The sequence below is a fragment of the Kogia breviceps genome, chromosome 7 (genome assembly GCF_026419965.1).
Source record: "Kogia breviceps isolate mKogBre1 chromosome 7, mKogBre1 haplotype 1, whole genome shotgun sequence".
NCBI classification, from domain to species: Eukaryota; Metazoa; Chordata; class Mammalia; order Artiodactyla; family Physeteridae; genus Kogia; species Kogia breviceps.
In genome coordinates this window covers 41638628-41663912 of record NC_081316.1, presented here as the reverse complement: position 1 = coordinate 41663912, position 25285 = coordinate 41638628, and the positions used below count along the sequence as shown (strand labels likewise).

The 25285-nt window shown below is 42.1% G+C and overlaps 1 protein-coding gene across 1 annotated transcript in view; it reads right to left on the bottom strand.

Moving 5' to 3' along the window:
• The window catches only part of PSMA1 (proteasome 20S subunit alpha 1), a 119755-nt gene that overhangs the window by 51179 nt on the left and 43291 nt on the right, over window positions 1-25285 (bottom strand). The window contains exon 2 of the mRNA XM_059070573.2: window positions 1206-1369. The gene's annotated coding sequence lies outside the window, so the exon portion shown is untranslated. The remainder of the gene's footprint in view (window positions 1-1205; window positions 1370-25285) is intronic.

The following is a 25285-nucleotide window of genomic DNA, read 5'->3' as shown; positions in this document are numbered from 1 at the left end:
TTCAGTTCAATTCAGCAAATATTTATGGAGTGCTTGGGCCAGGAACTGTTCTAAATCCTTAATATACATCAGGGAACAAAATAGACAAAGATCTCTGTCTTTGTGGAGCTTACATTCTAGCAGGAGGAGACAGGCAATAAATAATAAGTGTAATTTATATAGTATGTTAGAAAGTGATAAGTGCAGGAACAAAAAGTACAGAAGTGTAAGAGGGAATAGATATGTGGGGAAGTGTCATATTTACTACCACAGAACTTACTGTAATGTATTTAGTACTACAGTTGTAGTATTGAACAGATTGGTCAGGCAGGGCTTATGGAGAAAGTGAGATTTGAGTAAAGATCTAAAGGAGTTAGTTAAGCCAGTAACTGTAGGAAGTGTGCTTCAGACAGATGGTGCAGCTAGAGCAAAGGCCCTGTGGTGGGAGCGTGCCTGGAATATTAGAGGAAAAGCAAGAAGGCAGGTGTGGCTGATGTGGAGTGAGCAAGGGGGAAAGTGGTAGAGATGAGGTCAAAGTATAATGGAGGCTAGGTCTTTAGCTCTTCCTCTGAGTGAAATGGGGAGCCATTGCAGTATGTGAAGCAAAGGAATGATATGAACTGATTTAGGTATTAAAAGAATCACTCTGTAGCATTGACATATATACACTACCAAATGTAGAAGAGATAGCTAGTGGGAAGCAGCTGCATCACACGGGGAGATGAGCTCTGTGCTTTGTGACCATCTACGTTGGTGGGATAGGGAGGGTGGGAGGGAGACGCAAGAGGGAGGGGATATGGGGATATACCTATATATATAGCTGATTCACTTTGTTATACAGCAGAATCTAACACTATTGTAAAGCAATTATACTCCAATAAAGATGTAAAAGAGAAAAAAAAAAGAATCACTCTGGCTACTATGTTGGGAATGGGTTATGCACAGAAGCAAATGGCTACTGAAGTAATGCGAGTGAGAGGCAGGGTGGTTTGGAGCAAAGTGTTAGTAGTGGGAATGGTGAGAAGTGATTACATTCTAAACATATTTTGAAAGTACAGCTAATAGGATTTCTTCATGGATTGGATTTGGGGTGATAGAAAAAGACAGGCATCTGGATAACCAGCTTGACATAAATTTTTAAACATAGGTGACCACATTTAATACCATATGCTCCCCTCTTACCCCTACAACTCTGCCCAGCTTGTTGGACAAGAGCAGGCACTTACCTGGGAGCAACTGATCAATAGGGTGGACATTAGCCTTTAGGGTATCCTGGCATGAAAGTTTTGCCGGAATAAATGGCAATTAACTCTTCCAATGATGTTTTTTCTTTCAGGAATCAGAATTGGAGAGAAAAAACCATCATCATCATCATCAGTGAGAGCAGAAGCTGAAAGACATGGAGAATAGGCAGTATCCCGACTTCATGAGTAAGCAGAAACCATGAATAAACAAGAGCTCTGAGCAAACAAAAACCACGAGGCAGCAAATAGATATACAGAGTAATGACAAAAGTGATAGAAGATACCTAAAAAAGCATCAGATTCTCAGGAGAGAGAGTCAATGGCCAGGCCTGGGTCACAGGCCAGTCCTGGAACTTGATGTACAGTGAGCTCCTCTGTTACCAGAAGTGGGAGGTTGGTGCTAGACAGGCAAAGACTGCAGGTATGCACCAGCCATGTGGAGTCAGGCAGGAATCAGCTCTGTGGAAGCCAGAACCACACATGAGCTAAAATTATGAGGGTGTAAGGAAGCCAGAAAAAGGAGAGGAAACCTGTCTGCTGAGAGAAGCAGGAAAGTACAGCAGACACGGAGAGAGAAGCAGGGATGGCAGATGATGCAACCATGTGAGAGCTGGGACTACATCTAATCTTCCTGTTCCAGTCCCATCCCAGGGTGTCCTGGCTGTGCTGACCCCTGCACGTTAGTTCCCCCAGAGAGTGCCTTTTGTTCAAAATACCTCCTTTTCTTTTTGCTTTTTAAAAAATTGGAATATAGTTGATTTACAACATTATATTAGTTTCAGGTGTACAGCTTGGCAATTCAGTATTTTTATACATTGTATTCCATTTAAAGTTATTGGCAAATAATGGCTATATTTCCCTGTGCTGTACAATTGCTTACCTATTTTATACATAGTAGTTTGTATCTCTTAATCCCCTACCACCCTGTCCCCACCTGCAACCACTAGTTTGTTTTCTATATCTGAGTCTGTTTCTGTTTTGTTATATTCATTTGTTTTATTTTTTTAGATTCCACATATAAGTGACAACATGGAGTATGTGTCTTTATCTGTCTGACTTGTTTCACTAAGCATAATACCCTCTAGGTCCATCTACATCATTGCAAATGGCAGTTTTTCATTCTTTTTAATGACTGAGTAATATTCCATTATATATATATATATATATATATATATATATATATATATATATATATACCACATCTTCTTTATCTTTCATTTGTTTTGTGGTTTTTTTGTCTTTTAAAAAATCTTTATTATGAGATCTTCAAATATCCAGAAATGTAGAGGAACAGTACAATGAACTCCTGTTTGGCCATCATCATCTACCTCTTCACAACCCATTTATCCCCTCTAGTCCTCCCCGGCACCCATTCTGGCTTCTGCCTCCACTGCACCATTGAAACTCATCAAGATTCCCGAATACGTCCTTGAATCACAGCCCAGTGGATGTTTTCCAGCCTTTTCCAATGTCATTCTTCTGATCTATCTGAGTCTCCAGACACTCTTGAGAAGATTCTTCTAGGATCATATTAATAGGATAGCTACCATGCTTTGAAAACTTTCTCTGTGCCAGGCACAGTCCTGAGCACTTTTTTAAAAAAAATTATTTATTTATTTATTTTTGGCTGTATTGGGTCTTCATTGCTGCACGTGGGCTTTCTCTAGTAGCAGGGAGTGAGGGCTACTGTTTCTTGGGGTACGTGGACTCTAGGAGCACGGGCTTCAGTAGTTGTGGTGCACGGGCTTAGTTGCTCCGTGGCATGTGGGATCTTCCTGGACCAGGGCTCGAACCCATGTCCCCTGCATTGGCAGGTGGATTCTTAACCACTGCGCCACCAGGGAAGTCGTTTCATTTAATCTTCAAAACACTGTTGAGGTAGGTATTATTATGGTCTCCATTTTCAGAAGGAGGACACAGACTGGTAAACATTTTGAGGAAACAAAATGAGGCATAAAGAGGCTAAATAGATTTGACTGGACTTATCATTGATTTGTTGATGGGCACTTAGGTTGCTTCCATCAAAATACCTCCTGTTCTACTTGAGCTTGTGTGAGTAGTTTTTGATTTATGCTCCAGGGATAAGGATGGCACATTCGGCAGGAAATCTCTTGGTATCTACTTATCTCCGTGGATTGAACACGGCTGACAAGGTACAGAAGGTGAAAAATGCAGATATTTTGAATAAAGAAGAACTAACTGGAATCATGTGAGCATTTTACACACCTTCTCTCATTTAATCTGTAGTGTGAGGGAGGTACCATCACTGAGGTTCACAGAGGGTAAGTACAGTCCGTCCTCATTATTTGTGGGTTCTGTATTTGCAAATTTGCCTACTCACTAAAATTTATTTGTAACCCCAAATTTATACTCTTGGCACTTAAGTCATTCACAGACAGTGCAGAGCAGTGAAAAAATTGATTTGTCCAACGTGCTTGTTCCCAGCTGAGGCAAGCAAGGCAATGCTCCCCCTTCTTGTTTCAGCTCTGACTCCGTAAACAAGTTTCCCTTTTGTAGTTTACTTAGTGCCACGTTTTTCACTTTTTTGTGCTGTTTGATGGTGCTTTTGCCGTTTAAAATGGCCTTGAATCATAATGTTGAAGGGCTACCTACTGTTTCCTAAGTACAAGCCTCTGTGATGTGCCTTACAGAGAAAAACCTGTGTGAGATGAGCTGTGTTCAGGTGTGAACAGCTATAGTGCTGTTGGCTATGGGTTCAATGTTAATGAGTCAATATATATTAAATAAGGTGTCTTTAAGCAGAAACATACATAAAACAAAGTTATGTAGTTATATATTGATTGGTTGCAAAAATGTTGTGACTGAGGCTTGCAGGAACCTAACCCTGTATTTCCCCTATGAGTAATAGTTCAGTATTTGCTAATTCAGTGTTTGCAGAGATTTACAGAACATAACTACCAAGAAAAACAAGAATCAACTGTGCCATGGGCAGAGTGGAAGGAGTGGAATGCCTGGCTCCGAAGCCTTGCCTCTCAGACTCTGGACACCTCATTCCATCCCATCAGCTACATTTCAGAAGAGAAAGAAAAGCTCTTCTGCTCAGCTTCCAGTGCTCCTTCCACCGTATGATGTTGCCTTCCCTAGAGCTTGTTGCCTAGCTGGGAAATGAACAGGTATGCAACAACTGTGAAAAATGTAAGATCATCTACCTTAGGCTGGGATAGTAATTGTAGCACATCTGCCATCACTCATTCCTTAAACATATGTGGCAGATGTGGTTACTCTATCATAGCGCCTTTTCCTGCTTGAGCCCAAATGGAGTCTCCTGATCTTTCTCAACACAAGACCCTGGGCAATCACTACTAGTCAATCAGAGCTGGCATCTAAGATGAAACCTTTATCTTCCTTGCATGATGGCTTGGGTTCTTATAAGATCAAGCATACACTTGGAGGATCTGGGTTGCCAGGCTTAAGGAACTTTAGAGTTTATGCGAGTGCTTCAGTCTGTTTCAAAGCCTAGCCTGAGTATCTGGCTGTTTCTGCTTTAGAAAGGCTTTCTGGATTCCTTTACATAAGACTTTCCTCCTGAAAGATTTTGGTGAGAACATCCTTCTTGTTCATCTCTCTACAGCCTGTGCCTAGAACACTGTCTACTCAGTGGTGCTCAATGATTTTGTTGAATGAATGCCTGGGCTCCTAGATTGACATCTATTTTTTCCCAGAGAGAAGAGCTCTGATGTAGGCCAGTGACAGGATGGAATCCTTAAGGGCACAAAGCAAGGGCCAGTATGGCAGGAATGGAGCTTTTCAGCAGAGGAGGAGATTTCTGGAGGAAGCAGTCAAGAAATTGTATATGAAATTGAACTGGAGCAGCATTCTTTTGAATCTCTCTGCCTCTTTTCTTCATTTTTCTTCATGTTCTCTCCTATGGCTTACCTCTTTACCTCTGGTAGGATAGATCTGGGAAACCCAAGCAGGAATAGGGTCGAAGCATACAGGGAAGAGAAGGCATGGGGTATGCTGCTTAAGCTGGGAGCTAGTCTTGACTCTGAACTGAGGACCCCAGCCTTCAGCTTCTAGACCTGTGGGCACCAGTGCTGCCCATCCTCACATAGGGCTCAGGATTCTTACCTTTCTACCTGCTCAGTCCAACTCCTCTTCCTCTACCCTATCTCCTTTTTCTTTCTCTCCTCTGCTAGGCATGACAAGTGGGGTTTGAGAGGAAATAGGGAAGAGGGGATGGGAAGTTAGAGCAGGAAGAGATGGATATATTTGACTGGGAGCCTAAGAAGGGACTGTCACTTAGTGCACCAGTGTGGCGTGAGAGTTAGAGTGGAAAGAATGTTGTTAGATTTCTGAACCATGTTTGTTATTTTATTATTGGAAGTGATTTTCAGGCAAAAATCTCTGCCCTAGTGTTGGGAGAACTACAAGAAGCTGGAGCTTCCCACTCTGCAACTAGTTCTGGAGCAGTGTGGTACCCAAGACCTAGGAAGGCAGTTATAAAATACCTAAGTGCATGGCTTTGCAGTAAGACTGAGTTGAGTTACCACCTGCTAGGGCTGTGGTTTGGGGCACTCTCCTTAATCTCTCTGGATTTTAGTTCTTTTATGTGTAAGATGCAGATAACAACAGCATGCACCTTATGGGATTATGATGATCATGATGATTAAAAGAAGTGAGGTCTGTAACATTTTTGTGAAGTGTGCTTAGGAAACTCAAATGCTATCTATTGTTATCATTAATAATGCTATCATCTTGTGGTATTTTCTTGCACCTGGTGAAATATTTCCTTTTCTTCTCAGCTCTGAGAATGAAAGCAAAATACACTGAGTTTCCAAGAATCTATAAGAGGAAGACAGGTACTCACAGGGACATGTGAGTCTGTGTCTGAGAAGCAATCCTGATAGTGTAAGTGTCAGGATACCTGCAGGATTCCCCAACAGGGACTACAGTGGGGGCTCTGGAGACCATTTGTTCCCAGGATCATTTGGTGACTGATTAGGAAAAGCACGAAGTCTTACTTTGGGAAAGTGTGCCCACAATGCCTTTTGCCCTCCTTCTGCAGGCTTGAAGGGGTAAGGAGTGGCCATCTCCAACTTACCCAGGAAATGAGCCAATGAGCCAGAGAGATCACTGTTAAGCTACTGTTAGCCTTGACACATTGGACTTTACCTCCCCAGCTTCTGTGCTATTTAGTTTCCCACAGCTGGGCTCATGGATGCCCCTCCCCAATGCCTTGTATAATCTCCCAGTGTTTGCCCATAACCCATTGTATTAGTTTTCTAACGTTCTGTATCAAATTATTACAACCTTGGTGGCTTAAACAACACAAATGTATTACCTTAGAGTTCTGTAGGTCAGAAAACCAAAATGGGTCTCGGCTAAAATCAAGGTATCAGCAGAGCTGTGTTCCTTTCTAGAGGCCCTAGAGGGGACAGTGTTTCCTTACCTTTTCCAGCTTCCAAAGGCCACCTGCAGTTTTTGGCTCATGGCCCCCTTCCATCTTCAAAGCCAGCAATGGGAGTCTTCACACTGAAACATTCCAACCTCTACTACCATCATCACATGTCCTTCTGACTCTTCTGCTTCCCTGTTCCACATTTAAGGACCCTTATGATTATATTGGGCCCACCTGAGTAATGCAGAATAATCTCCTTATTTTAAGGTCAGCCAATTAGCAACCTTAATTCCATTTGCAACCTTGCCTTAATTCCAGAATTCCCCCTTGCCATGTAATATAACATATTCATAGGTTCCAGAGATAGGATGTGGATGTCTTTGGGGGCCATTGTTCTGCCCTCGTCAACAACCATTATTCATTGTGCCCTGCTCTCTGATTCAAGAATTAGGACTGAAACTAGTAAACTCCTTCAGATATGAGGCCTGAGCCATCCTCTTAGTGATGGGATTCATGAATCCCATGCGGAGAAGCTGGTCTCTGGCCTGACTGGCTCCCTCCCCTTCACTTGACCTTTATATAAAGTGACCCAAAGTGCCTTATACTGAGCATGAGGGTACTCTGGCTGCTCTGCCCAAACAGACTTCCCTGGTGGCTCAGCGGTTAAGAATCCGCCTGCCAATGCAGGGGATACGGGTTTGAGCCCTGGTCCGGGAAGATCCCACGTGCCGTGGAGCAACTAAGCCTGTGAGCCACAACTACTGAGCCTGCGCTCTACAGCCCACGAGCCACAACTACTGAGCCTGTGTGCCACAACTATTGAAGCCCACACACCTAGAGCCCGTGCTCCGCAACAAGAGAAGCCACCGCAATGAGAAGCCCACACAACACAACGAAGAGTAGCCCCTGCTCACCTACTGGTGGGTAGGAGAAACTATATTTCTTCAGCAACATTCAAGAAACTATTCTTTATTTCTTCTTTATTCTTTATTGTGATAGCCAGGCTAATAGATCCAATTTTTCTTTGATTCATATTTTCAAACAGGGACTTCCCTGGTGGTCCAGTGGTTAAGACTGCACTTCCACTGCAGGAGGGACGGGTTCAATCCCTTGTTGGGGAACTAAGATCCTTCATGCTGTGTGCCACCACCACCAAAAAAGAAAAAAAAAATAGTACTTTCATTAGCTCTGTTAATTCCTGAGGACAGTTTTCACAAACTACAATAATCATTAGCTGCCAGGACCTAAAACTACCCAGCAGTGGCCTGTACTTTTTTAGACGTGTGCATAAAGGCACACTCATCTACACACACAGTGGTCAGTGTGGTGGGCAAAAGCTGTTAAACATCCATTAAAGATGTGCTAGATGTCATCTTACCCTAAGGGGAAGGAAAAGAAGAAAGGGAGCTAGCAGTTATTGAGAACCTACCCTGTGCTGGGAACTTTATATTCATAAACTCACTTTAAGTCTTATTACAATGCAGGAAAGCAGCATTCATCATCTCCATTTTACAAATGGGAAAATTGAGGCCCAAGAGTCACACAGCTAGTAAGATCTCAACATGTGACACTTGGACTGTCTGATTCTAAAACGTTTTTCTTTCCCCTTCGCACGACCAGCTCTTAAAGCAAGAGAATGACCAGAATAAGGATGTTCAAACTGAGGTTAGTGGAGTGAGCCCTGGAGTTCCTTGGAGATACCTAGGGACTTCTCATGTAGGAGCGAAGGTGCTTGGTAAGAGGCAAGATGGGTAGGCTGGGCTTTGGGCTCACCCCACATTCAATCAGATCAACTCTGCTGTTATCAGTTTTACACATTGAGATACAATGTAATATTTCAATAGGAAAAAATGGGAAGTGGTTTTGCTCTTGAAGGCTACTAGAATGGAATCTGACCTCCATGTCCTTGCAGTTCTAGAAGTCTGTTCTAGTTGTGCTCAGTTAATTGATCAATTCTTCTAGTGCCTTGGTTATCCACTCAACGTGATCATGGGCTTTGGGAGGGATGGTGTTCTCTAGAATGAAAGAGACCATCTCAGTTAGTGAGGGATGCAAGAATATTACGACAGAGAAGAAGCAAGAATCTTCAGGAACTTATCTGCACCACAGACAGAATGTAAGCTGCTGGCAGGGGGGAAGTCAGATTCATGTTGGAGATGGTGCTAATGGGGCACTAGACAGTGGAAGTTTCTACAGAAAAGGAAACACTCACAGCGGTGATATGGGTATGAGAAGGTACACAGATCTTTTGAAAGTCCTCCCTTTCAGGGACTGTATCTGGTTAGGTTGCTGGTATGCTCCCTTCTGAGAGTCTGCCTAGATAGGACACTGATTGGCTCAGAGTGAGTCAATAAGAGACTTTCAAAGTGAGCCGAGCCCTAGAAAGTAAAGGAGATAATAACTTTGAAAATTTTAAGTCAGCACCTCATAGGCTACAATGTCTGGGTGAGTCATTATCTTAACAAAGGATAAAATGAAAGCCACATCTTCTTTTCATCTGGGGGACACTCTTATTTCTGCTTCCCTGAGTTACTCCTTAGTAATCCCTCAAGGGAGAATATTAAAAATAGCCAACATTTATTGATGGAGTACCTTAATCTTTACAATAAGTAACTTATGTAACAGAGCCTCAAAATGTCCGTCCATTATTCCTTACCCCTTTCACAGTAGCAGGATTCCCAATTTTTAGCTGTGCACAAGGCTGCCTGGAATTTCCCAGTCTCTCTTGCGGCTAGGTGTGATTGTGTCTATGGGATGTAAGCAAAAGTGTTGTATGGCAGCTTCTGGCAATTTTCCTCAAAATTGGTACATGCCCTTTACCCCTTCTTCATCCCTTTGTCCATCCTGCTACCTGGAACACAGATGCAAGCTAGTCACTATCTTGGGCCATGAGGGTGAGGGCCACACAGAAGGAATGGAGAGCAGTGAGATGACCCTGGGTCCCTGAGGACATTGTGGAACAGCTCTGGATTTTCTACTTCAGGACTTTGAGGTGAGAGAAAAATTTAAAAAATATTTTTGAAACCCCTTATATTGTATTTCTGTTTCTTACAGCCACTACAATTCCAAACCGATGTACCCTATATGCTATGTACTATATTATTCCAGTTTTGCAAATAAGAAAACTGTGGGCTAGCCAGATTAAATCATTTTCCAAGGTCACCCACCTAGTAGATGAAGGAGTCAGGATCTGAATCCGGATTTTTACCAAAGCAAAATGTGTTTTCCTCCTTTTCAGTGTTCACTTTCAGACCCCGAGGATGAGAGACTCTTGACCCTCTATGATAGGCAAGAGCCTTTCAGCAAAGCCCCCTGACAGTGTCTGGTCATGGAACTGTAGTCTTCAACTTGCCCCTCCTTCTTCTCTTTCAAAACTAAAATTCATGAGTCACACGGGTCATGGTGAGGCTCAACTTCATGTCACCTTGAGAATTCTGGGAGATCACAGCCACCACCAAGGGTCGATTTGCATGAAGACTCTTAGGCCTTCTAAGAGAAATGGTAAAAAGGACCATGGGAACTAATGTTTGGGACCCTAGACAGATGGATGATACCTTTGAATAGAGAAGGAATGATGAAATAGGCCCTAATCCCAGGGGGAGGGCAGAAGCCTGGTGCTGGAAAAGCAGAGGACTATGTGGGTGAGAGTGGGGTGATGGTGGGCAGTGGAAGGGCACATCTATCTCACCATGGGCACAGACCAGATAGGTGAGGGAGGCTGAGCTAAGCGGTATCACAGAATGAGTCCCAGTCCAAATGTTAGTTAATTAAAAGAGGTTCATATCCGTCTGTATTAATCCAAACACACTTGTTCAGATGCCAGACTACCTAAGGTTTGTTGAAGAATGTTTCACTCTTTTTTAAAAATATATATATTTTTAAAATTAATTAATTAATTAATTTTTGTCTACGTTGGGTCTTCGTTGCTGTGCGCGGGCTTTCTCTAGTCGTGGCAAGCAGGGGCTGCTCTTCGTTGAGGTGCGCAGACTTCTCATTGCAGTGGCTTCTCTTGTTGCGGAGCACAGGCTCTAGGTGTGTGGGCTTTAGTACTTGTGGCACACAGACTCAGTAGTTGCAGCTCGCGGGCTCTAGAGTGCAGGCTCAGTAGTTGTGGCGCACGGGCTTAGTTGCTCCACGGCATGTGGGATCTTCCTGGACCAGGGCTTGAACCTGTGTCCCCTGCATTGGCAGGAGGATTCTTAACCACTGTGCCACCGGGGAAGTCCCAGTTTCACTCTTTAGAGCAGCAATTTCATTCCATTTTGGGGTTAAAGAGGGCTGTGGTGTGATCAAGTAGAGCTAACATCAGTAGTGGTGATCAAGGCTGGGGAACAGATATATGTATATGTATAGCTGATTCACTTCATTATAAAGCAGAAACTAACACACCATTGTAAAGCAATTATACTCCAATAAAAGTGTTAAAAAAAAAGGCTGGAGAACAGAGGAGGCAAATTGGCAGCAAAAATAATAGAAAGGGAGAAGGTACACCCCTTCCTCTTGACTGCATTCATCTCCCTCAAGGGAAGAATCAGAACCAGTGATGGATAAGCAGCAAGTCGTTGGTTTACTTGCAGAGCTAGTCGAGACATGACCTGTGGCACATCTGACATGTTCCTTAGGAACTTTGAGGGGAAAGTATGTTTCATTAACCAGGCATAAAAGGAAAAATATTTCATCATTCCACCTATTTGAGGTACCTAGATTAGTCAAATTTGTAGAAACAGAAAGTAGAACAGTGGCTATGAGGGGCAGGTGGGAGGGGGAAATGGGGAATTGTTTAATGGGTTTGGAGTTTCAGATTGAGATGATGCAAAACCTCTGGGGATGGAGAGTGGTGATGTTGCACTACAATGTGAATGAATTTAATGCCACTGAACTATACACTAAAAAATAGTAAATCCTATGTACATCTTACTACACACACATAAAAAAGGTATGTTTCCATGTGCAAGGCAACCTCTACCTCTCACTGAGGAGAGGATAACTTAGCCACGTGTAACCTAGCACTGTGGCTAGAAATCCAGTACCTTTTGGCCATTCCTCCCTTCACCCTGTCTTCTATGTTCCTGTATTTAGTTGCTTCTGAAATTGGGCCCCTTCTTCCATTTTTGACCATTCCTTTTTTCTTAGACTTAATGTGGATTTTGGCTTCTAAGGTTCATTTGCTGACATATATTCCTGGAATACATTTGCTTTTTCCTTCTGTATCAATTATATTCCAACTGCTCTAGGCAACCCTGTACCCCTGCTCCCCAAAGCTATTCCTCCTTCCTGCACCCCACTTTTGCCTAAGGCCCTGCCTGGCCTAATCTGGCCTCCCTCAAGGGCAAATCAGATACCCAATCACCCAGGGCCCCACTGCTGACTCCCTTCCCTAAACCCTTAGACTCTAGGGCTAGAGCACTTATCATCCACACACATCCTTGTGACACCACTCGGGAGGGATGATAAGAGCTGAGACCAGAGCTGACCAGGCCACTCTGGGGATGAGAGGACAGGACATAAACAGACCAGCCCCAAGAGACCAGATAGGCTAGCAGAGAGGCCCATGAGTGGACGGCGGCTCATGCAGCCAGTCTAAGGGTCAGTGAATTCAAGTAGCAGGACCCACAGCCCATTTTATGTTTTGCTTTCTTTCCTGCTGTAACCCAGATGAAAGCTGAGATCTCCCTGACCAGTGAGAGCCCAGTGAAACTGCCTCAACTACTTGATTCCACAATGTGGAGTAACACAAAACTTTCCTCAGAGTTTTGAGCATTTTCAGCAGTTGATGCTCTCCTGACTCTCTCTGCCTCCAGGAATCTGTATTCAATCATACTGGCTCGAATTTACCCCAGGACAACCCAAGTTTTCCCAAGAGCTAGAAAACTCAGCTCTTTCACCAGTTATCCCCAACCAAAAAGCCTGTAGGTCTTACAAAGTGGTAAGTAACATTACCACTGTTTTACAAAGGAGGAAATTGAGGCACAGAGAGGTTAAATAACTTGCTCAATGAATATTTGTAATTTGGTGAACTGTATTTGACTTTTTTTGGTGGGGGGTGGGTGCTGTTACATTGTACATACTCAGCCCACCACCATCTTGCAGAACTTCTTTCCCCTCTTCTTTCTCTTCCCTTTTTCCATCCCAGAGACCCATCCAAATCTCAGACTCATCTTCCCTTTTACACAGAAAGGATTTTCACTCCCCGCCCTTTTTTTTTTTTTTACTATTTATTTATTTATTTGGCTGCGCTGGGTCTTAGTTGTGTCACAACGGGATCTTCGTTGCCTCATGCAGAATCTTTAGTTGCAGCATGCAAACTCTTAGTTGCAGGATTAGGAACTCTTAGTTGTGGGATTTAGTTCCCTAACCAGGGATCAGACCCAGGGCCCCTGCTTTGGGAGCACAGAGTCTTAGCCACTGGACCACCAGGGAAGTCCCACTCTCACTTTTGGATTCTAGCAGTTATCAAAATATTGCTTCTCGGGCTTCCCTGGTGGTGCAGTGGTTGAGAGTCCGCCTGCTGATGCAGGGGACACGGGTTCGTGCCCTGGTCCAGAAAGATCTCACATGCTACGGAGCAGCTAGGCCCGTGAGCCATGGCTGCTGAGCCTGCGTGTCCAGAACCTGTGCTCCACAACGGGAGAGGCCACAACAGTGAGAGGCCCGCGTACCGCAAAAAAAAAAAAAATTCTTCTCAAGCAGTTAATTCTCCCCTAATAGGAACACTAGTATTAACCTTTAACATAATATGATTTTCTCTACTCTTATATTCTTTAAGTTTTAAATTTTCTTAGATTAACCAAGCCAAACACTTTCAAAATAAAAACTATCAGAGTCACTCAGAATAAAATAAGTTTAAAACTTCCCAAACAGACCCTATATGATAGCCTTTCCAATATTTAACCCATATGGATACCCACTTTCTCCAGCCTCCTTAGATCATGCAGCATGGCCTAAACCTGGCTGTATACCTGGCCTAAATCTGTCACCTGGGGATCTCTGGGAGATAGTCCTGGACCAAAGTGCAGAGATTCTAATTCAGTAGATGAAGGCAGGGTCTGGGATTCTGCATCTTAACAAAATTCCTCAGTGATTGTTTAAAAACACTGATTACACTGGCCTCATTTCAAGGGCTCAATAGCCGCATGTGCCTACCATATCGGACAGTGCAGATACAGAACATTTCCATTACTGCCTAACGTTCTGGTGAATAGTGCTAGTCTAGACCATTTATTGTCCATAGCATCTACTGTGACATTTAGCAATGTGGCTCTCCCCCATCTTTTCTTTTCTTTTCCAGACTCCTCCCACTCCATCTGGACAGTCACTCCCTAGGCAGGAAACTCTCCTATAGCCTCAGCCCCTTCTCTGACTGTTTCCCCTAGCTCTTGGCCTTAATTTATTTGCTCATTTCAGGGCCAGAATATGATGTTGGGGTCCTCTTTGCTCCCTGTAAGTGCTTTCACACTCTTGTGAAAGACTCAGCCACTTGGAGGCTAGTGCCATTTGGCTATGATCACTCTCCTCCTCCTTACTTTTTTATTACCAGCCTCCTGGTCATCTCACTCATTTATTGAACACTCATTCATGTGAACTGGCTCACAGTGTTCCTGTTTACCTCAAACTTTGCCATCATCTCGGATAATGCCAATTTCCGACTAACAATTGGCCCCTCGGTTCTTTGACCTTCTCATTTCCAATGAAAATGTTAAGGATAAGAGAACACTTGCTATGTGCCAGTCACTAGTCTGAGAAATCAGCATGTCATGTATTAACTCATTTGATTCCATGACATCCATATAAGGTAGGTCACTGTTATTATCATCTCCATTTTACAGATGAGGAAACAATTAGGTCTGCTTGTGGTTGTGCTGCTACTGAGTAGTGAAAGCAGGATCTAAACTCAGGCACTCTAGTTCCAGACAGCATATGCTTTACTACTGCTCCACTTTCTCCTTCCAGTGATAGTCTTCTATTCAGCCTCCATTACCCATTTCCCCTGTCATACACTGAACTCTACCATCCCCTCTGCCTGTATCATCTTCAAATCACTAATTCAGGCATCTCATCCTCTGATCAACTTCCTCTTCCTTGAGCTGGTCAATAAAAACAACATAGAAATAACGGTAATACTAGCAAACACTTATATAGTCTAAGTGCTTTTCACATGTTAACTCATTTACTCCTCACAACATTTCTATGATGAAGGTAGGTATTATTGCTATTATTTTAAAGATGAGGAAATTGAGGCACAGAGAAGTTAAGAAACATGTGCAATGTCACCCAGCTCATTGGTGGCAAAGCTAGAATTTAAATCCAGTCAGGCTCGAGAGTCCACCTTCTCATCTCCTGTGTTAAGAATAATAAACCTGGACTTGTGGGCAAAAATCATTATCATCTGGGGTTTTTTTCCCCCCCAAATATCCATGCCTATCCTCCAGTTCCAAATGTTTGCTTGTTTGTTTTCTGTTTTGAAAGAGCCTCTCAGGTGATTTGGACATTTATTTCACATTGAGAATCACAAATTAGATCACCTCAGCAGCCTTCCAACCTGATGTTCTGGTCTAGTTCGACTCACTGCTATCCTGCCGGCCTTGGTCAGGACTGCTTCACACAAACAGGTGAGGGCTGGGCCTGAGAGTGGAGGCATTGTGACCAGCACAGCTGAGTGAAGGAAGCCTCAGTATCAATAGCTTGGAGAGGCTGAGGCAAGCAGGGCTGGACCGATTTCTTGATGCGTACGTAATTTTTGCTATTTTTTTTCTCATGTCCATCTGATTCAATCCAACAGCCAGGAAGAGGAGCAACTGCTTAGCTGTGGATTGCTCAGAGCAGCAAGAAATTTGTTCTCATTAATATGACAGCTTCTAAAACAAGAAGAAAGCAGAATGAAAGAAGGAAAGCAGAGAAGGTAGTCTTGGCATAGGTCCAGGGGAAAAGCAGTCTGGCTGAAACTGTTCAATTCCCTTGGCCAGGAAGCAGCAATCTACGTAAACAGGAAGTAGAGAAGGTTGAGGGAGAGGGCAGTGGTTAGCTGGTGAGAGCAAGAGTTGACAACAGATGGGTGTAAGTGGTTATGTGCAAAAGCAGTTCTGACATAGGCCAGGACTCTGCATGTGAACTATCCCAGCTCTCTCCTGAGAGGCCTTGTTTCACCAGGGTGTCTGTGTAGTAAGTGTTGTGTCCTGTTCTCAAATGGATACATCTTTGAGCACCTGCCTTTTTTGCTAGTTATCTGCTGGGTATCATTTATCTCATTTAATAGTCTAAACACTTTGTGATGATGGAATTATTTCCATATTTTTAGGTGAGAAAATTGGCTCAGAGAGATTGTTAACTTGCCCAGATTCATTTGCATTTTACCATATTTAACATAACCATATATAACACTGTTGAAAGTTGTCTTCTCTTCAAAAAGTGACTGTTAAGCATAACCTGTTAGAAAGAAGGTATCCAAGTTTTCTAAGGATGCCATAACAAATTACCACAAACCTGCTGGTCTAAAACAACCACCAGCTTGTTTATTTTCTCATCATTCTGGAGGCCAGAAGTCTGAAATCAAGGTGTCGGCGGGGCACACTCCTTCTGAAGGCTCTAGGGGAGAATACTTCCTTGCCTCTTCCAACTACGATGGCTCCAGACATTTGTCTTGTGGCTGCATAACTTCAATCTCTGCCTTATTCTTTGTCCCTGCTTCTTCTCGTCTGTCTCTTATTAGGACATTCATCATTGGACTTATGGCCCACCTAGATAATACAGGCTGATGTTATCTCAATATCCTTAACTTAATTACAGCTGCAAAGACTCTATTTTCAAAGCAGGTAACATTCACAGGGGCCAGATATAAGGACAAGAACATAACTTTTGGGGAGCCACCATTCAACCATCTACCAAGGGTATCATTATTAATATATCCATGCAGATTTTGTAGTGTTTTAATAACAACCACAGAATTGAGAGAGACATTTATTAGACACTTATTTGCATGGCCAGATCCACATTCTTTAAAAGAATAAACTTTTCCAAGATGCAAGTCTTTCCAACCACCCCTACGCATCTTCCCAAATCTTAGGTCTATCAGAATTTCAGGGCAAGTGGGGAGTGTATCACAAAGACATATGTGTTATGAAAATACCCATCAAGTGAAAGTGATATACTTCTACCACATGTGGTTGAGAATTACTTCTCTGAGGGAATGATGTAATCCTGGCTGATAGGTGAAGGAATCCTCAGGTTATGTTGATTGCTCATGGATGAAAGAAAGAGAAAAATATGACAACAGTAGTGATCATGGAGGACAAAGTTAGATCGATCTGAAGAACCTCAAACTCAAAGAGCAAGCCTGGACGGACGGGCCTGACTACTACAAGGGAGTGACACTGTTGTCTGTGTGACCTGTCTGGAATACAAATGTAGTCATGTCACTCTCCTTGAGATCTTTCAGTGGCTCCCTAGGAATACTGGGTAAACTCCAGATTCCTTCTCACAGCACACTAGGACTTTGTGAGTTGACCTCTATCTACTTTTTAAGATTCATCTCACCACTCTCTCTCAAAAACTGTCTTCTGCCACACCAAAATTCTTGCTATTTCCCAAACAAGTCGTGTCCTTTATTGCATTTCTAGCCTTGAACATGCTGTTCCATCTGCTTGGAATCCTCTTCTCTTTTCTCTGCCTGGTAATTCCTGCTGGCACCTCAAGACCAGTTTTCCTTGCCACCTTATCTGCATTCCTTCATTATCAAGCCTCCCTGCTCCCTTCCATGAGTTGGCACCTCCCTCTACTGTGATTCCAAGTCACTCCATTCATGGGAACTGTTGAACTTGTCTCCCATCCAGCCTCCCTCCAATACTTTGAGAGCTTTTAGAAAGAACCATGTCATATTCATCCCTAAATCCCCAGTGCCTAGTAGGTGTTCAATAAATATTTGCTGAAAAAATGGAAGGACTGGTCAACATGGCTTCAAGTCTGAGACACTTGTTTTGGTGATAGTGGACCAATTGGACAAGTTACTTAACTTCTATGTGCCTCGATTTCCTCTTTAGTAAAATGGGTATGATAATAATAGTGCATACACCATAAGGTTGCTTGTAAGATACAATGGATTATGCAAGCCCTTAATGAGAGTGATCAGTAAGCATTATCTATTTATAACTATTAACAGGCAAGTACAAAAAAATGTAATTTTGTGAAGTGGTAGATACATTAACTAACCTTACTGTGGTAATCATTTTGCAGTAGATACTTGTATCAAATCAAGTTGTTACACAATATTATATGTCAATTATATCTCAATAAAGCTGGGGGAAAGACTCAAATACATCAATGAACCATTTTCTGAACTGAAATAATAGTAGATTTTTTTTTTCTAGACCTGTATTAGTCAAGACTCTTTCAGTTACAAATGACAGAAACCCAACTCAAACTAGCTTAAGCAGAAAAGAGGGCTTAATTGACTTGTCTATCTGAAAAGCCCAGAGTTATGGATACCAGCTTCAATATAGCTGGTTTCTGGGGCAAAAAGTGACATGAGGACTTGGCTTCTTTTTAATCTCTCAGCTCTCCTTTCATCTATGCTAACTTTATTCTCAGGCAGTTTCCTTTTGTAGAAGCAAAACAGTAATGTCAAACTTTCATTCCCACAACTTAACAACAGATCGAGCAAAAAGTCTGGCCCCAATTCTCGCTGGCCCAAATTGGATCACATGCTTTTTCCTAAACCAGTCACTTCCTATCTTTTTGTCTAGACCTGGATTTCATGCCTACCACTGAGTGAATAGTAAGGCCTTTTCACAAAGGCAAATTAAGGTGTGGTGATCAGAAGAAAAGCCATGGAGGCAGACAGGGACAGATTCAGGTTTTGTGGAGCCTGAAGCTTCATAATTTTCAGCCTCTCCTTAATAAAAATAATACAGAATTACAAATTTGAAAATAAGTATGAAAGTGAATTTGTTTAGAATGAGAAAATAAGTTGCAACAAGTTACTGAAATATTGGAGATTCAGTTCTTTTCTGCTGAGGCCTCTTTAGGCAATTTACCAGAAATGCTTATGTTTAAATGCCTCTTGATTGTAACGTGGTTTCCTCTCCCCATGTAGAGCAATCTCTGACTCCTAGAATCTCCCAGCCCTTACAGGGACCTATGCAAGTCAAAGGCTCTGAAGCATCCCAATAAATCCACCTCAGGACCCAGAGCAAGAAAAAAACCAACAGATGTCTATTTCTTAATAGCAAATTCCTTGTTTTAAAGAATGAACATATATTCAAATAATTCTGCTCAGGCCACCACGTCTGGGGAACCTTGGGTCTTGGCAGAGCAAGTGATCATCATTTTGTACTTTGTGGCACTGGCCAAACCCAGCTGGATTTTTGCTACACTGATTTTAACAGTTCTGCACTCACGTAATTCAGTGCTTTAAAAGGCCATGTTTCGTTTGGCACTGATGCCTTCAACAAACTAACAAGGACTGTTGGCCCCAGGAGTCAAAAGCTGAACCTGTCCTCCCACAGCTCCTGGCCATTTCCTAATTTCCTCTTCCTTCTCCTCATCTACCTGTTCTCGCACTTCCTACTTCTCTTCCTCCTCCTCCTTTTCCTCCACTTTGTCTTTTTCCTTCTCCTCTTCCTCCCTGTTTTGATAGCTCTTTGAGTTCAGACAGTACATCACACATGAGGCCCAAATTATGAGCAAATTCCACTGACGTCAGGCCATTTGTCCATCCAGTGAACTTGGCTCGTTTTTTGGCATCTCTAAGCTGTGTCCGTTGGAGACACAGACAAGTGCCTTCAGGGCAACAGAGGCACTCCAGATGGTGGTGTTCAGATAGGCTCCCGGCACACTGCCTCTCATCTGGGCCAGAGCTCTGAATGCCATAGGCCACCCTGGGTACATCCCCACAGCTGCTGTTGACTCTTGGAAGGAGCGTAGCAAACATGCTGTGACTTATCAGGTGAAACCTGCAGATGATTAACTCTGAGCCCATTATATGCTGCATTTCCACCCAAGCGGACTCAAGGCTGGGGGTAAAAGCAGGGTAAAAGCAGGGTAAGGGAGAGGGCAGACAGGGTGGAACACTGGGAGTTTGGCAGCAATTGTAAATGTTTTCCCCAGCAAAGGAGACACATCAATAGGAGGGGGAAAAAAAAACATGGTTTCAGGTCCCTGCTATTTCACTCATTACCTGTGGGAGCTTGACAGATCGTGGTAGATAACTGCCAAGCATTCTTTCCCACACTTGCACTTCTGGAAACAGCAGCCTCTTTCCTTTGGGACTCTCCTTTCCTACTCCATATGGCCTCAGGGCTCTGTCCTCCTACCCGCCCCCCAACCCCTCCTCTCTCCTACCCCTCAGTGATAGAACACAGGGCAGCGGGGCCAATTACAGTGTCACAGGCCCTTGGACATAGCAAATAAGCACATGAGTTATGCCAGCCCGTTGTAGTCCTTCCTTGAAAGTTTTCAAAATTTCTAAATTGGATCAAAGTTATATAAGAATATTAATATACTTTACAACTCCAAAATGATGGAGAAAGGAAAATAGCTGTCACTCTAGCTGGGAGAAATGAAGTTAAAAATCTATGCCTCCACTTTTCTGAATTACTGCCATAGCTACCTAGATTTATGGGGGCAATGTGGGATTACACATATGTGAATTTTCCTGGCAGCTGAGAGTTACCCTTCAACGGTAAAAGGACCTCTTTTTTTTTTTTAACCATATTATTTTCAGAGTTTTCTAAAATGTTTTATACACTTCCCTGACTTTTTAAATGGGAGATACCACATTTCACCTCTTCTGGATGGCTAAGGGTCATCAAAATGAACTTCAGCTAATAGGCTGTGTGATAATATGGTTTGGGTTTTTTTTTTAAAGATTTGTCCCACTCTGCATTTCCTAACTCCTTCCTGCTCACCCAAGCACCACAGGGCAATCTCCCCAAAAGAATGAGGGTCATTCATAGCCAAAGCTCTGATTCTCTTCCTGTCTTGCATACCCCTTCCTGACGTGTTCTTGCATTCCTCTGGCTCCTGAACTTCTGTTTGCTTCCTGCTTTTAATCCAGCAGTTTCCCCTTAGATCTCACCTGTGATACAGCTGCTCTGTGACTGACCTTTGGTCTTCTTCCTCATTTGCCATTCTGCCTCTGCCCTTGGGCCCTGTTCTGTCTCCAGCTGACACTTGTACTGAACCAGGCTAGGGTCCCATGACAAGGGATCAGATGTTAGTGTTCCTGACTCCTTTCACATGGTTAAATGGACTGGGATCATTTACCATAGAGACAAACAACCTTACACACAACCATAACCCCAGAGTAAGACTTAAAATAGCTGGGAGTGGAAAAAGGGTTACAGAAAATATTTGTACTACTGCAGAGGGCATATTGTAATTGGGCGGTGCAGATATCAGTTTTGTGGGGAGCATCAGTTACCATTTTTACTGGTTAATTGGGTTAGAGTAGCTTCTTTGGAGTTGTCAAATTTCCAAGCCTGACAGCTAGGCTTGATCACTGGCCCCTGTCTTACCCAGGACTAGCTTTCTCTTGTTCTCCCCCTGCTGACCCATGAGCCCAAGGACACCCAGGTTATAACATTTTCTTTCTGCTTCAACAGACTCATCTCTTCATCTCCATAAAAATGGTTTAAAGATGAGTTAATAAAACATGAAAATGTTTATATATATACATGTTGAAAATGGATCTTATATTTCCCAAGGGTTAAAGGGAGCTAACATACTAAACGTATCATTCTGAAGGAATGGACGCTCTTAGTTAAAGCTATAGGAAACGTTGCAAAGGATGAATAATGCAAAATTAAACACATCAGTATAAACGGCTCAGTCCCGTATTAAGAACTTAGGAGAAAGCTAACCAATCCTGTTCTCAATGGCCCACTGAGCAGCTGCTTCTCCTCCTTTACATGGAGCTGGCCCATCTGCCTGTCCAGCCACAGAAAGCACTTAAGAGCCCAGCCTGGAGACCCCACCTCTGATATGCACCTAGAAATTTCCCCTCTCTTTCCACCTCTCCTGCTTACCCCGTGCTCATTTCTGCTCACCCTGGCTCTGGGATCTCATAGCATGCTTTTACTGCAGTGGTCCTCAACCCTGGTCACACATTGGAATCATCCAGAGAGCATTGAAAACTCTGATGTCAGGCCCAAACACAAGCAATTAAATAGAATCTCTAGGACTGAGGCCCAGGTATGAAATTCCCCCCCACCCTCTAAATTTCAATAAGAAAAATTTCAAACATACAGGAAAGTTGAAAAAAATTTACAGGACACCTATATATCCACCACCTAGATCTTAGCATTAGCATTTTATTATACTTGATTATCCATCTCTTAACATTTCATTACCACATGTTTATCCATCTATTAATGTTCATCTAACTAACCATTAACCCATTTTATTTTAAAATAAATTTTATTTTACTATTATTATTATTTTTTTTGGCTACATGGCTTATAGGATCTCAGTTCCCTGACCGGGGACTGAACCTGGGCCATGGCACTGAAAGCCCGGAATCCTAACCACTAGGCAGCCAGGGAACTCCCTAAATATATTGTAAAGTAAATTAATTAGCAGGGAGAGGACAGACAGCAGAAGCATAAAGCACTATAATCCTGCAGCCTGTGGAACAAAAACCATATTCACAGAAAGAAAAAGATGAAAAGGCAGAGGGCTATGTACCAGATGAAGGAACAAGATAAAATCCCAGAAAGGCAACTAAATGAAGTGGAGATAGGCAACCTTCCAGAAAAAGAATTCAGAATAATGGTAGTGAAGATGATCCAGGACCTCGGAAAAACAACGGAGGCAAAGATCAAGAAGATGCAATAAATGTTTAACAAAGACCTAGAAGAATTAAAGAACAAACAAACAGAGATGAACAATACAATAACTGAAATGAAAACTACACTAGAAGGAATCAGTAGCAGAATAACTGAGGCAGAAGAACGGATAAGTGACCTGGAAGACAGAATGGTGGAATTCACTGCTACAGAACAGAATAAAGAACAAAGAATGAAAAGAAATGAAGACAGCCTAAGAGACCTCTGGGACAACATTAAATGTAACAACATTCCCATTATAGGGGTCCCAGAAGGAGAAGAGAGAAAGGACCCAAGAAAATATTTGAAGAGATTATAGTCGAAAACTTCCCTAGCATGGGAAAGGAAATAGCCACCCAAGTCCAGGAAGCACGGCGAGTCCCATACAGGATAAGCCCAAGGAGAAACACGCTGAGACACATAGTAATCAAACTGGCAAAAATTAAAGACAAAGAAAAATTACTGAAAGCAGCAAGGGAAAAATGACAAATAACACACAAGGGAACTCCCATAAGGTTAACAGCTGATTTCTCAGCAGAAACTCTATAAGCCAGAAGGGAGTAGCATGATATACTTAAAGTGATGAAAGGGAAGAACCTACAAACAAGGTTACTCTACCCAGCAAGGATCTCATTCTGATTCGATGGAGAAATCAAAAGTTTTATAGACAAGCAGGATCTAAGATAATTCAGCACCACCAAACCAGCTCTACACCAAATGCTAAAGGAACTTCTCGAAGGACAAAATACAAGAGAAGAAAAGGGTTTCTTTGTTTACAAAAACAAACCCCAAACAATTAAGAAAATGGTCACAGGAACATACATATCGATAGTTACCTTAAACGTGAATGGATTAAATGCTCCAACCAAAAGACACAGGCTTGCTGAATGGATACAAAAACAAGACTCATATATATGCTGTCTACAAGAGACCCACTTCAGACCTAGGGACACATACAGACTGAAAGTGAGGGGATGGAAAAAGATATTCCATGCAAATGGAAATCAAAAGAAAGCTGGAGTAGCAATACTCATATCAGATAAAATAGACTTTAAAATAAAGAATGTTACAAGAGACAAGGAAGGACACTACATAATGATCAAGGGATCAATCCAAGAAGAAGATATAACAATTATAAATATATATGCACCCAACATAGGAGCACCTCAATACATAAGGCAACTGCTAACACCTATAAAAGAGGAAATCGACAGTAACACAATAATAGTGGGGGACTTCAACACCTCACTTACACCAATGGACAGATCATCCAAAATGAAAATAAATAAGGAAACAGAAGCTTTAAAAGACACAATCGACCAGATAGATTTAATTGATATTTATAAGACATTCCATCCAAAAACAGCAGATTACACTTTCTTCTCAAGTACGCATGGAACATTCTCCAGGATAGATCACATCTTGGGTCACAAATCAAGCCTCAGTAAAGTTAAGAAAATTGAAATCATGTCAAGCATCTTTTCTGACCACAACGCCATGAGATTAGAAATGAATTACAGTGGAAAAAACGTAAGAAACACAAACACATGGAGGCTAAACAATACATTACTAAATAACCAAGAGATCACTGAAGAAATCAAAGAGGAAATGAAAAAATACCTAGAGACAAATGACAATGAAAACACGATGATCCAAAACCTATGGGATGCAGCAAAAGCAGTTCTAAGAGCAAAGTTTATAGCTATACAAGCCTACCTCAGGAAACAAGAAAAATCTCAAACTATCTAACCTTACACCAAAAGGAACTAGAGAAAGAAGAACAAACAAAACCCAAAGTTAGCAGAAGGAGAGAAATCATAAAGATTAGAGCATAAATAAATGAAATAGAAACAAAGAAAACAATAGTAAAGATCAATAAAACTAAAAGCTGGTTCTTTGAGAAAATAAACAAAATTGATAAACCATTAGCCAGACTTATCAAGAAAAAGAGGGAGAGGACTCAAATCAATAAAATTAGAAATGAAAAAGGAGAAGTTACAACAGGCACCACAGAAATACAAAGCATCCTAAGAGACAACTACAAGCAACCCTATGCCAATAAAATGGACAACCTGGGAGAAATGGAAAAATTCTTAGAAAGGTATAACCTTCCAAGACTGAACCAGGAAGAAATAGGAAATATGAACAGACCAATCACAAGCACTGAAATTGAAACTGTGATTAAAAATCTTCCAACAAACAAAAGTCCAGGACCAGATGGCTTCACAGGTGAATTCTATCTAACATTTAGAGAAGAGCTAACACCCATCCTTCTCAAACTCTTCCAAAAAACTGCAGAGGAAGGAACACTCCCAAACTCATTCTATGAGGCCACCATCACCCTGATACCAAAACCAGACAAAGATACTACAAAAAAAGAAAATTACAGACCAATATCACTGATGAATATAGATGCAAAAATCCTCAACAAAATACTAACAAACAGAATCCAACAACACATTAAAAGGATCATACACCATGATCAAGTGACATTTATCCCAGGGATGCAAGGATTCTTCAATATATGCAAATCAATCAATGTGATACACCATATTAACAAATTGAAGAATAAAAACCATATGATCATCTCAATAGATGCAGAAAAAGCTTTTGATGAAATTCAACACCCATTTATGATAAAAACTCTCCAGAAAGTGGGCATAGAGGGAACCTACCTCAACATAATAAAGGCCATATACGACAAACCCACAGCAAATATCATTCTCAATGGTGAAAAACTGAAAGCATTTCCTCTAAGATCAAGAACAAGACCTGGATGTCCACTCTCACCGCTGTTATTCAACATAGTTTTGGAAGTCCTAGCCTTGGCAATCAGAGAAGAAAAAGAAATAAAAGGAATACAAATTGGAAAAGAAGAAGTAAAA